This window comes from Podarcis tiliguerta (genome assembly GCF_965153285.1).
Source record: "Podarcis tiliguerta genome assembly, chromosome: 8".
NCBI classification, from domain to species: Eukaryota; Metazoa; Chordata; class Lepidosauria; order Squamata; family Lacertidae; genus Podarcis; species Podarcis tiliguerta.
In genome coordinates this window covers 14,186,215-14,197,649 of record NC_139541.1, presented here as the reverse complement: position 1 = coordinate 14,197,649, position 11,435 = coordinate 14,186,215, and positions in this window count along the sequence as shown.

Below are 11,435 nucleotides of genomic sequence, written 5' to 3'. Positions count from 1 at the left end.
CAACCTTTCTCCCTCCTCTATGTGACATCCTTTTATATATTTGAACATGGCTATCATATCACCCCTTAACCTCCTCTTCTCCAGGCTAAACATGCCCAGCTCCCTTAGCCGTTCCTCATAAGGCATCGTTTCCAGGCCTTTGACCATTTTGGTTGCCCTCCTCTGGACACGTTCCAGTTTCTCAGTGTCCTTCTTGAACTGTGGTGCCCAGAACTGGACACAGTACTCCAGGTGAGGTCTGACCAGAGCGGAATACAGTGGCACTATTACTTCCCTTGATCTAGATGCTATACTCCTATTGATGCAGCCCAGAATTGCATTGGCTTTTTTAGCTGCCGCATCATACTGTTGGCTCATGTCAAGTTGGCTCATGTCAAGCCTGAGTTCATTCTGTGCTTTAGCTTTTCTGACTTTGTGTCTACACGTGCTGGCTATTTGTTTGAATTCCTCTTTGGTAGTTTCCTCCCTTTTCCATTTTTTGTACACATCCTTTTTTAATCTTAACTCAGTTAAAAGTTCTTTAGATAGCCACCCTGGCTTCTTTAGGCACCTTCCGTCTCATTGGTATTGCCTGAAGTTGTGCTTTTACTATCTCTCTCTTAACAAACTCCCAGCCATCATGAACTCCCTTTCCTTTTAGTATTACTGTCCATGGGATCTCACCCAGCACCTCCCTAAGTTTTATGAAGTCGGCTTTCTTAAAGACAAGAAATTGAGTCCTAGTATGCTTGGCTGGTCCTTTCCACTGTATAGTAAACTTCAGAAGAGCATGATCACTCTCGCCTAATGACCCTTCCACTCCTACCCCACTAACCAGGTCATCAACATTGGTTAGGACCAGATCTAAAATGGCTGTTCCTCTTGTTGCTTCTCCCACTTTCTGGACAATGAAGTTGTCTGCAAGGCCAGTGAGGAATCTGTTTGACCTTATGCTCTTGGCTGAGTTTGACATCCAACAAATATCCGGGTAATTGAAGTCCCCCATTACTACTATCTCCCTTCCTTTTGCATGCTTGGCCATCTGTTCCAGGAAGGCATCATCTATGTCCTCCGTTTGGCTTGGGGATCTATAGTAAACTCCCACAATGAGGTCACTGTTATTCTTCTCTCCCTTAATTTTGACCCAAATGCTCTCACTTTGGCTTTGAGGTTCTAAATCTTGGATCTCTTCACAGGTATACACATCCCTGACATATAACGCCACTCCTCCTCCTTTCTTGTCTGGTCTGTTTCTCTGAAATAGATTGTATCCCTCCATTATTACATTCCAATCGTGGGACTTATCCCACCAGGTTTCAGTGATGCCTATTATGTCATATTTAGTTTGCTGTACCAAGAGCTCAAGCTCATCTTGTTTATCTCCCATGCCTTGCACATTAGTGTACAGACATTGAAGTCCATTAATCATTCCCCCGTGTCTCTTATTTAAGGATTTTTTCCTCCCACCACTAGGTCTGCGTGCTGTTTGCTCCATTTGGTCTATGACATTTGGATGATCATCTTCATCAATTGATAGACTCCTACCTTCAGGAGCACTGTCTCCCTCCCCCACATTAGTCAGTTTAAAGCCCTCCTGATGAGGTTTCTGAGATTTTTGGCAAAAACATTCCTCCCAACCGTTGTGAGGTGCAGCCCATCGCTTGCCATAAGTCCATCTTCAAGAAACTGCGGTCTGTGATCTAAGAATCCAAACCGTTCCTGTTTACACCATTTGCGAAGCCAGCTGTTCACTTCCACTATTTTCCCCTCTCTTCCTGGGCCACGTCGTTCAACTGGGAGGACAGATGAGATGACAATTTGGGCATTTAATTGCTTCAATTTCCTGCCCAGAGCCTCGTAGTCTCTTTTGATCTTCTGGAGGCTATTGCTTGCAGTGTCATTGGTTCCCACATGAACCAAGAGGAAGGGGTATTTGTCAGTGGGTTTTATGATTCCTTGCAGTTGTTCAGTTACATCTTGGATCTTAGCCCCAGGGAGACAGCACACTTCCCGAGACATCTTGCCAGGCCCACACATCACTGCTTCTGTTCCCCTCAGTAGGGAATCCCCTATCACCACTACACGCCTCCTCTTAGCTCTGGTCGGGGTTCTTCCGTGAGCTGTCCGTTCCAAGGTCACCTGCACATTCCCTGAGGACTGACTTTGCTGCTCATCTTCATATACCTGATCGACTGTATTGAGGGAGAGATCCTCAAATGGAGTCTGCTCTTTGTCTTCCATGCTAGGGGAGAGGACCTCAAAGCGATTGTGTATTTCTAAACAATCAGAGCAAACCCTGGGCCTCCTACTTCTTTGAGTCACGTTTCTCCATATATCTGGCTCCTGTGTTGGTGAACTAGCCTCCTTCTCAGGGGAGTCCCCTGTCTCCTCCTTGGTGGAGACGGTGTGCTCTGTTGCTTCCAAGAAGAGCTCCAGCTCTCTAATTCTTTGGAGCGTAGCTACACGTTCCTCCAGTTGCTGGACTTTGTCTTCTAAGAGGGCAATCAACATGCAATTGCTGCAGGTAAAGCTGCCTGCAACCTTTGGCAAGATGGCAAACATTGCGCAGGAACCGCAGGCGACTGCAGCTGTTCTGTCACCCTCCATCTTGAGAACGTGTCGTTCCTTTGTTCAGGACAAAGGAAATAAGCTGTATAGTTCAACTATGGACCTCAGTCCCACAAAAGGTACTGATAGTCACCAGCTTGGACGGCATGAAAAGTGGATTAGTCTAATTCATTGATAATGGGGTTTCTGCCTAATTATGTTCTACTCAAAGTGTATCCACTGAAGGTGATGGACCCAATTGATCATGTTCATTCATTTTGGTGGTTCTACTCTGAGAAGGACAGTGGATACCACCAAAAGGCCATCCGTGGCTACTGATTGTTTTATTTTCTTTATTTATTGCATTTCTATCCCACCTTTTTCTCCAAGGAGCTCAAGATGGTGTACATGGTTCTGCCACTCCTCATTTAATCCCCACAACAACCCTGTGAGGTAGGTAAGCCTGAGAGGCAATGACTGGCTCAGGGTCACCCAATGAGCTTCATGGTTTGAAGCTTGGTATTCCAGGAACCTAGTCCAACACGCTAACCAATGCACCACGTTGTCTTCTTGCAAAGTCCAGGGATCTAGATGAACAGAGAGATTTTAGTTTGGCAAACATAGATGGGGCTTTTTTTCAGCCGGAACCGAAAGGTTCCCAAACCTCTCGGGTTGGTGCCATTGCCATTCTAAGAGAATGTGACTTCATTGTGAGTTCTGGCACTTCTTTTTCTAGAAAAATAGCACTGAGCATAGTGTTATGCAGCACAGTGAAGCTCAGAAACAAAGTGGCATGAGGCTTTGCAAGATCCTAGTCACTCTGAAGAGGAATTTGTTGTTGTTGTTTTGAATACTTTGTAGACTGCATCATTATGAAAATCTCTAAGCATTGTACAAGGAAACAAAACAATTGACCTCACATTTTGACTCAGGAGGGGGACACCCTGAGATCACCTTCATCCACCTAATTATTGGGTCCACACCCATAGGCGATCATGTCCACCCCAGCAGCTTTTACACCACAGTATGGGAACCATTGGTCCTCCAGATTGTGCTTGACTCCAGCTCCCAAGAGCTCCAACCAGCATAATCAATGGTTCCACATGATGTGCAGTCATTATAATGGATCTACTCTGAGGAGCATGAACATTGGGTGCAGCCCTCCAGCTCTTTCCCCCATATTTCTGGTGCCTGGAAGAACAGCTGCTCCTTCTACTCAAATTCCCCTGGGCTGAGCTTCTGCTTCATTTGTGGCTCTCATCACAGACCAGAAGAGCACCAGGCTTGAAAGCAGGACAGCTGATATTTTCCATGATGGCTGTACACAGGAAGGTCTTCCTGAATGGTTATGCAGGGAAGAACCACCTTAAAGAATGCCCTGTCTTAGATGATGGCTTCGAGTCTCCTCAAAATAACCAAGCAAGTATTAGAAGTCACCCCAGAACTGGCCCTACTAAACATCTTCCAAGACAATAATGCCCACACACATTACAAAGAGCTCATAACCCACAAAGAGCTCATAAGGACCTAGATCATAGTCCACCAATATGAGGGGGATATCTAATCAGGAAGAATTTTGGTCATTCAGGTTTAGTGTCTATGAAGGAGAAAGAAAATTAATGAGCATACCATTTTCCATCATCTGTGTTAGTTCCACATGGGCAGCAGCAGAAACTGCCAGGAGCCTGATCTGAGACCAAGCCATAATGGATAATATCTAACTGAGCCTGCAGAAATACTTGAGGAAATTTTTGTACATTCTCTGGGCATTGTGCACATCTTCCAGTCAATATGCAGTGTCGCCAATACAAATGTCCTTGCTCTCTGTATCTAATCCACAGATGCATGCAATTCTCTGCCCCTGGAAATGGTGGCAGGCCAGATGTGGAGTGCAGGCCAGATATCCCCACTTGCTCGTGTACAGGACTGAGCTGGGATCAAGGACACCCATTCAAGGATGTATCTGATCGGGAAAGGTTTTGGCCATTAAATATGGAGCAGGAAGAAAAACCAAGGGCATGGCGTTATGCCTCAGCCTCATCAACTCTGTTCTTTCCACATGGCCAACACCAGATATTACCAGCACCGTGTTCCATTGAGAGGCACATCCACCAAGACAGAAGAAATGAGTCATATAACTTTAGAGCTGGTGAGCTGTAACATTGAGAAATAATCCATAATGAGTTGAAAAAAATGTTTAAAAGTACTTTCCCAAAAAACAAGGGTTCTTTTTGTTGGGGATAATTAAGATGGAAATTTCCAGGTGTCAAATAAGGATATTTATGTACTGTATGCCACTACAGTGGCCCGTGTTTTGTTAGCCCAAAATGGAAACTGAGCGAGGTCCCACTGAAAGAAGAATGGCAACTTAAATTAAAATTTTACATTAAATATTCTGTTTTACAATTTAGAATATTCATTTAAACCACCCTGAAATATCAATGACTTCCCTTCTTCTCTTTCCATGGTTAATTTTGCATAACACAAGTCCCTGCATATTTTACATCAACCAAACCATTCGGTTTTCCATTACATCCATCAAAACTTATTTACACTGTTGAATTTATCTTAATGCTGCCAACGTTTTCAAGGGTACACAATCTCCCCCCATATATTCAGTAAACATTCTCCAATCTTCTCTAAACATATGTTCTTCTGGTTCTCTTATTCTATGTGTTAGGTCTGCAAACTGCGGATATTCCATCCGTTTATGTTTCCATTCTTCTTTAATTTGGACCTTGCTCGTTCTCCATTTTGGACTAACAAAACACAGGCCGCTGTAGTGGCATACAGTAGAAAGACACATGGACACAGTATTTTAGGTTAATGGGCTAGAAAAGGCCACAACTTTATTGACTACAGCATGTGAGAGGTACTGGCTTAGGCAGTGGAAGAAACAGTGAAGTTTGACTCCACCCACTCAAGAAGGGGTGAGTCTAGCAAGGGTTAACCACCAGTAGGGGGAGCCTGTTGATGCAAATACAACCGTAAGCTCTCCCCTGATGTCACCGGGGGTCGTGCCATGGCCCCCAGCCCCTAGAAGGGCATTGGACAGGATCCACGACCACCGGATTTCCTATTTGCGTGGTGAGTTCCTGTCCCCCAGCAAGGAGAAATAATGACACAGGACACCAAGTATTAAGGTTAAATGGGCGAATTAGGCCACAACTTTATTGATTTCAGGAATGAGAGGTATTGGCTTAGGCATTGGTCCTATCGACTAACCAGTTCCAGCCCAATTGCATGAAGACCGGCATGGGTTAACACCAGAAGGGGGAGTCCTGCTGAGGCACATCAACTAGGAACTCCCGCGGGTCACCGCTCGGGGGCGTGCCTTAGGCCCACGCCTCCATAGGTTTCGGACAGGGCCACGCCCCTCTCGAATCCTTTAACGGACTAACCTTAGCTTTTGGGGGGAGGTGATGGCGTTTCCTCCCCCCACACACATCCTCTTAACCCCTTCTTACCAATGCCTAACCGACATTCGAGCAAAGCTTGCCTCCAATACCCTCATGCCTGCAACCAATCCCTGATCCCCTTTGCTATATCAGTCAGCCATATGTCATTTCCCGCATCCGACAGATGCACGCCATCAGACCAGTAGAGGGCCTCATTGCTGAAACGAATGCCATGGTGGTCAATGACCTGACCACCCAAGGCTGCCACTCTACGCACCACCGCCCAATCCAAGGCTCTCCTAGCCCTCTTTATGGCTATCAGGCACCAGCTATCTCTCCAAACCCGCCTCTCCATCAGTGATGCCCACAGAATGATTATGTGTAGGTAAGAGGCCTTCAGTTCTTCGAAGTTGCCATAAATATGCCACATCAAATCGACTGCCTTTCGATAAGCTAAATCATTTTCGCCTAATTGAATTATTAAAGCATTTGGGGGACCCTCCACTGCTGCTTTTGCCCTAACTGCGAGCAGCATTTCTGCCCAGCGCATTCCCCTCTGGGAGATCCAGGAAATAGTAATGTCTGCAGGTAAGTTGAGGTGCGGCCCGAGACCGGCATTGATGGCGCAGACCTTCGCCCAATACAGAGTGCTGTGCCCGATTATCCAGATGCGCGCCCTCATAGTTCCTGTAAGAATTGAAACACCAGGCCAAGGTCAGGTTACCCCAGGTTACCCCAGCAAACAGTTCTCAATTTTTTATGGATCTGGTAATGGATGTCAAACGATATTGGCCTTCTGTTATCGCAGCTGGGGGGCTGCAATCTACCCCAGCCCTCCAAGGCCTTTCGCACCATGAAGTCAGCACATGGGTCAGAAGAATAAACTGCCTTGCAAAAGAATGATATTGCCACCATCTGTATGTTAAGGGTTTTTGGGGCGCGGCCCATGCGTCTCAGATGTACTAAGTAGGAAAGAACCTCAGACTTGACGGGAGGGGAATTGATTCTAGTGGCGTGGGATTTACTGTGGAATTTTAGGAAATCCGACCAAGCTTTCTTGTAAGATCTTAAAGTGGAAGGCGCCACCGAGGCTAATATTCCCTGCATCACTTCTAGTTCCCAAGGCTCCATAGGTACTCCGGGAACAGCTGTGGAAGCTGGTGCGCGTCCGGTGCTAATGAGCGGAAGCGGTCCATCTGAAAACGAGATAGGGCATCCGCGATGTCATTGTTAACACCAGGCACAAATTTGGCAGAAAAATGGACATTGAGCTCTAAGCACAAGAGGACAAAGGAGCGTAGAAGGGCCCCCACCCTTGGTGACCGGGCGGCCTGCTTGGATAGGACTGATACTACTGCCTGGTTATCAGTGTGAAAGCATACCCCATGGTTACTAAATTATTTAGACCACAAGTGCACTGCCACTACGATCGGAAAGAATTTCAAGAAGGTTAAATCTCTGGTTATGGGACCCCCCCCACCAGGCTGCAGGCCAGCACTGTGCACACCATTGTCCCCTGAAGTAAACACTGAACCCTAGAGAGCCTGAAGCATCTGAATGCACCTGAAAGTCAACCTGCAGCGACATGTTATCCTGCCACAGGGAAATTCCTTTATAACTTTCCAAAAACTTCAACCAGACTTCCAGATCGGATTTTACCTCTTTTGATAGGCGATCCCTGTGATGAGGTGATCGCATACCAGCTGATAGCCTCGCGAGGCTGCCGCAAAATGGGCAGCCAGGGGAAACCACATGGCAAGCAAAGTTTAAATGACCAAGCAGTGACTGAATCTGCCTGAGGGTTACTTTGCTTAGGGGAAGAAGTTGCCGAATAAGGTCTCTGAGTGCAATTAATTTTTCTGTCGGAAGCTTTGAGGTTTGGGCGACAGTATCCAATTCAATACCCAAGTAAACCATAATTGTAACTGGGCCCTCTGTTTTGTCTGCGGCCAACGGCACCCCTAGCTCAGCCGCTAAAGTCGTGAAGGCTTCCAGAAGGGCCGAGCACTTTTGTCTATTATCACCCACGAGGATAAAGTCGTCCAAGTAGTGCGACAGAACCTCTGAGCCTGTTCTAAAACGAAGTGCCCAGTCCAAGAAGGTACTGAATGCCTCGAAGGCTGCACAGGCTACTGAGCAGCCCATGGGCATTGCCTTGTCTACGAAGTATGCCCCCTCGAATTTAAGCCCAGCCACTGGAAGTCCTCTGGGTGGACTGGCAGGGGTCGAAACACAGACTCAATGTCGCATTTTGCCAGCAACGCGCCTTTTCCAAATTTGCGAATAAGTTTGATTGCTTGGTCAAAGGAGGCATACCTCACAGAGCAGAGTTCTTGAGGTATCGCATCATTGACAGACCCTCCTTTCAGGTAAGACAGGATGTGAATCATGCAAAACTCACCAGGTGCTTTTTGGGGGACAATGCCTAATGGGGATATGTGCAAACCCCCTATGGGAGGGACCGGAATGGGACCGGCAACCCTCGCTGCTCTTATCTCTTTGAAAATTTTCTTGCGCTCAACTTTGGGCATTTCTCTGACTGATTTCTGATTTGGTGGGTCACCTGAATTGGGGGGAAAGGCGACTGGAATCCTAAAGCCTAAACTAAAACATTCCCAAAGATATAGTGCTGCTGTCCTGTTGGGGTAGAGGTCTAAAAGAGTTTTAAAAGGGGTCAGCTTAATGGGAGAAAGGGCCAGGCCGAGTTCCAAGTTATTATCGGTTACCCTGTGGTCCGAAGGAAGCACCATGGGAGCCCCTAGCACCCTGGTTGGAGAAGCCTCTCCCGCCCCGAAAGGGCTGCCTTCCTTTGATGCAAGCAGTGGCTGGGTGGTTGCCGAGACATTTTTCACACTCGTGGCTATACTTACAGATAGGCCTTGTACAAACCCCTTTGTTGAATTCCCAGCACAGCCGCCTCTGCTTTGAGTTGGCCTTTCCAAATTTGGACGAATCCTGGGACTTCTTCTCTATGTAGGGACCGACGTGCTCCATCCAATAATTTTGGTCCCTCAAATCCCAACATGTAGATGATAACAGAGAAGCGTTTCTACGGAAATCCTCATCATAATTTAGAGCAGTGGTCTCCCCTGCTAATTCCCATGCCCTCCTGACATGTGCTAAGTAAGCTATTAGATGCATCACACGTTTAGGATAAGCTGCGCTGACCACACCCATGAACACCTGGAACCCTTCCAGCCAATTTTATAATAATAATAATAATAATTTATTATTTGTACCCCGCCCATCTGGCTGGGTTTCCCCAGCCACTCTGGGCGGCTTCCATAGAAACAAAAAATACAGATATCACAGATTAAAAACTTCCCTGAACAGGGCTGCCTTAAGATGTCTTCTGAATGTCAGGTAGTTATTTATCGCTTTGACATCTGCTGGGAGGGCGTTCCACAGGGCCGGCACCACTACCGAGAAGGCCCTCTGCCTGGTTCCCTGTAGCTTTGCTTCTCGCAATGAGGGAACCGCCAGGAGGCCCTCGGAGCTGGACCTCAGTGTCCGGGCAGAACGATGGGGGTGGAGACGCTCCTTCAGGTATGCTGGGCCGAGGCCGTTTAGGGCTTTAAAGGTCAACACCAACACTTTGAATTGTGCTCGGAAACGTACTGGGAGCCAATGTAGGTCTTTCAAGACCGGTGTTATGTGGTCTCGGCGGCCGCCCCCAGTCACCAGTCTAGCTGCCGCATTCTGGATTAGTTGTAGTTTCCGAGTCACCTTCAAAGGTAGCCCCACGTAGAGCGCATTGCAGTAGTCCAAGCGGGAGATAACCAGAGCATGCACCACTCTGGCGAGACAGTCCGCGGGCAGGTAGGGTCTCAGCCTGCGTACCAGGTGGAGTTGGTAGACAGCTGCCCTGGATACAGAATTGACCTGTGCCTCCATGGACAGCTGTGAGTCCAAAATGACTCCCAGGCTGCGCACCTGGTCCTTCAGGGGCACAGTTACCCCATTCAGGACCAGGGAGTCCTCCACACCAGCCCGCCTCCTGTCCCCCAAAAACAGTACTTCTGTCTTGTCAGGATTCAACTTCAATCCATTAGCCGCCATCCATCCTCCAACCGCCTCCAGGCACTCACACAGGACCTTCACCGCCTTCACTGGTTCTGATTTGAAAGAGAGGTAGAGCTGGGTATCATCTGCATATTGATGGACACCCAGTCCAAACCCCCTGATGATCTCTCCCAGCGGCTTCATATAGATGTTAAAAAGCATGGGGGAGAGGACGGAACCCTGAGGCACCCCACAAGTGAGGGCCCAGGGGTCTGAACACTCATCCCCCACCACCACTTTCTGAACACGGCCCAGGAGGAAGGAGCGAAACCACTGTATAACAGTGCCCCCAGCTCCCAGCCCCTCTAGACGGTCCAGAAGGATGTTATGGTCGATTGTATCAAAGGCCGCTGAGAGATCCAGCAGAACCAGGAAACTACTCTCACCTTTGTCCCTAGCTCGCCGGAGATCATCAACCAGCGCGACCAAGGCAGTTTCAGTCCCATGGTGAGGCCTGAATCCCGATTGGAAGGGATCCAAATGGTCCGCATCCTCCAGGCGTGCCTGGAGTTGTTCAGCAACCACGCGCTCAATCACCTTGCCCAAGAATGGAAGATTTGAGACTGGGCGATAGTTGGCCATACTGGCCGGGTCTAAAGATGGTTTTTTAAGAAGCGGTTTAATGGTTTTCAAAGTTACGCTCGGCTCGTGGTGTTCTATAATGCCGCTTGCCGTAGCTATGCTTCTTTTCCCCCTTCCCGGTCATCTTAGCTGGGGGCAACAAAGTAAATATGTCAATGAAATCACCGTTAAGTATTTTGGTCCTCTTTCTTTGAGACAAATGATTCCCCAGGATAAAATCAGTAGATAAATTTGTGAATGTTTTTACATCCTGGACTAAAGCACCGTCCTTCCATTCCAGGGAACCATTGAAGGACTCGCGGTATGAATTAGCCCTTCTTTCATGCACCCATAAGGGGAGCCCTGAGCTGTCTTCCCCCCAACCCCAGTACTCCTCCATAGGTGTGTTGCTATCAGTAGATGATGAGGTACCTGATCCCTCCTCAGACTCCAACCATTTGCTTCTCTTGCTCTTCTTAGAGGTATGCTTCCTTTTTCCCCTTCCTCTTTCCAGCTTGGCCCTCGCCTGGGACCGGTGTTGGAACGCTGTTCACCTGGTCGCCCTGGTGCTCCTGCGCCTCCTCGTCAGAAGAGGAACCTGACGCGTCTTCTGCTGCAGCAGTTTGCAGTGGTGCATCCTGCAAAAGACTAGGGATGCCTACATCCTTGTGGGGGTTAGTAGTATTAGGTCCTCTAGTGTTTGCCTTGCCAGACTTACCACCCTTCTGACCCCCTTTTGACTTGCCTGCACTGGACGATTGTGACCGCATGTTGGGGCGGTTTGCTGAATCATTGCTCAACCTCAGTGTGGTCGCACTGGCAGCTGAAGTGCTGGAGCGATCCAAATCGCAAAGGGGGGTATCGGGGATGCATTCTTGCGAGGGCACA